We start from the raw sequence: 3,201 nt of genomic DNA, 5'->3' as shown, positions 1-3,201 counted from the left end.
TATATTTTTTTTAATAACCTCCAGTGTTATTAATTTTAGTTAGATGGAAGCCTTTTCGATATCACTTCTTACTAGGCTGTCGTCTGCTATCTTAGTAACAATTCATATTGACGAAATCTCTGCATCTTTTTAGTCACTCTCCACAGTTAGCGTAACTCCTGCCCCCTTTGATCCCCCTACACTTGGTATTAACTGCTCAGCTTTTCTTAAACCAGCTGTAGTTATTCTATGCGTTGTTCGATTTTTTGGAAGATTGGTGACACATGGACGTGCGGTAAAGAGCTGAGAAAATCTGCTGCTCATCTGGTGAGCAACCCTTGCATCACCTTCATGTATACTGTGCAAATCACCTGTGATTTCCTCACGAAAAGAAGGCTCCTCACTGACTATTCTGATGACATAATACCTAAGAATATAGACTAGACATGTGATACCTTGGTCAAGTTAATCGAGGAATTACTGATATCATATGGACTAAAGCTGGCTAGTAGTTGAATTGACCTGAGTATTTTCCCGTGTACCCAAGTAGAACAAAATCCAAAATGCTCAAGTCCTAGAAAATATGAAATGCAATAAGTAATACCATAACCTGCATTCAGGAAAAACTTCGCAGGATAGAAGGCTACGACGGGGCTGCAATGAGAGAAAATCCTCATTTTGCTAGTGTGCCCGTCTATATGGTAGATCGTTCCATGGATCAGAGTAGATGTGGAAAGGTGATGTTAGTGGGTTATAGTCGCATAGTATGGCTGCCGATGCGCCTGATCTCTTTTACACAAAATTTCAGAAACGACAACGACTGTCTCTTCATTAAATTAAGCATTGTTGACAATGATTCATACCTTCATAGAAGATAATTTAAGTTAAAACTACAGCTATTTTAGTATTTCTTGTTCACTCGGTAATGGAGCATGGGGCATCCACACAGTCTCTATGTTGATATACTTACTTATTCTTCTCCATTTTAAATGAAAATATGTTTCAGTTTCATTATCGTCACGCTTAATGTTGTGCAAGTGATAAGTTCACAGCACCCAAGACGACTGAGATTCGAATCTAGAGCAATGAGATTTATAGGCGAACTCTCTACCACCTCAACCATCGCGCCGCGCAATTAGTTTTCAAAAATTACCTGAAGTGTCGTTTGCACCATGAATTTAATTAACTTTAAGAGGGAAAGTACTTTCCGTCTGTTCACCGAAGTTAAAGGTTGTAATTATTTGCGAGTTGTTAGTTGTTGGTGAAATATTCGTAAAGTTTTGTAAATTATTAAATATTAATTTTATGACTTTTATTCATTTTGCAGATTTATTGTTATCATTCTATTAAAAGGAAAACTAAACGGCTTTAGTCTATCATGAAAGTTGAGCATGCTTGCAAATGATTAGTACTATGACCGAGGACCGAAAGTGTAAAAAAAGTATTTCGACTGAACAGAATGTTATCGTTGGAGAATACAATCTTGAAATTGTTGACACTTCGACTACTAAAAAATAAATTATCAAAAGCTACAAATGTCATTAAAGATAAGCAAATAAAACCTAGACTCGAAGCCAGTCTAAGTCTAAGAAAATAAAGTCCAAAGCAGTGGATCAACGAAATCATTTCCGAGCCATTAGCCGTAACTATCGTTGACAAAACCCCTTTTTTGTCAATGCCAAAATCGCCTCTGAAAGTTCTGTAACTTTCGAAGATCGGTTTTCCCAGAAATTTGTGGCGTCACTCAGCTGCGCGATCCCAAAAACGTTCCCGTAGAAGCCATGTTAAAGGAATTGATAATGCTATCCGAGCAAACCGCCAACTATTATTCCGAAATGGGGGAACATGGAACTCAAGAAGCAAAATAGGCAATTTCTCGCCAGTCTGAAGCCCAGCGTAGACAAGCAAATGTTAATAATAATCGTTTGGGAAACAATCCAATTAGGTCTGGGCCATGGAAAGTATGGGAGCATTTTATTCAAGACCGTACCGTTACACTAAGAGCCACTGTGGGCACCATTGCGCTTGCCCGCCGACTGGTATCTGACACCCACTCACCACACAAACCTCTCTGCCACCAATGGAGCTTCGACAGGGAATTTACACTTGCGACAACCAAGTGCTCTAAAAGCCATCCGGATACAAAAGAAATATTACATAACATAATATTTGAAAATGCTCCGGGAAAATGGCGTTATACCGTCCTGGAAGAACACGAGGATTATGACTCTCCATCTTCGCGAGCCCAGCTAAAAATCGCACAAATGTTTTCGAGCTTTCATAGCAAGCTGAACGCCGCTACTCGCCCTCCTCCTGCTGTATGACCCCTATTAAGCCCCCAAAGGAAAACGACTCTGCGGATATCATTTGTGAGTTTACAATACTGTACCTGCAATTAGAAATCCGCTCCAATCAACTTCAAGCACATAGTTACACATTAGTCGCAGTAGTCAACCAACTCCGGCGTCTCCTATGGCCAAGCGGCTAGGAAGGCACTGCCTAAAACAAGAGTGCGACTTTCTACTGATTATTAGTAAAATTGTTGATATTGGATTCCAGAATGTGATTTCATTTCTAACTCGACATATCCATCAAAAAGTCATCGCTTTGCCAAAAATCAAAATATAGTATATGCCCATTGTTGACGGAAGCCTGTAAGTTAGCCAGGAAGCAGCTAGTTATGCTGGTTGATACTCTAATCGCGATGCATACTGCATGATAGCTTTAGACGTACCCTGTCTCAATAAATAACCTTATTACTGCCAATTTCAGTAATAAATTCCATTGCTGCCAACTAACCCTCCCATCAGTATTGAAATTTAGATATAATCTTATGACGACGAAAATCGACAAAGTAAATTCATAACCACATTTCTCAAAACTTGCCGACTAATTTTAATTGTCACCGATTCAAATTTCCCCCTTAATTCAGTGTAAATAACAGAATAAATCGAATTTAGTTCAAGACCGAGTTTTCGGCTCTATTTTCAAAGAGTAGCTGAAATTGAAACTCAAGTTAGATTATAAATAAAAAAGTCAAATGTCATCATCACCAAAGAAATTAAGTTTCAAGGAATTCAACGTCTTCCAATCAAATCAAGATACTTTAAGAGAAAGACGAAAACCAATTTGGAACTCTCATGTCATTTTCGTCAAACATCTGTTTGCTCTCTTATCGAGTCACGGACCTTGATCAAATGGTTCAAATTTAGAGAAAGGGGT

Source organism: Hermetia illucens, chromosome 4, assembly GCF_905115235.1.
Source record: "Hermetia illucens chromosome 4, iHerIll2.2.curated.20191125, whole genome shotgun sequence".
Lineage (NCBI taxonomy): Eukaryota > Metazoa > Arthropoda > Insecta > Diptera > Stratiomyidae > Hermetia > Hermetia illucens.
Note: the sequence above shows the minus strand (reverse complement) of the source record.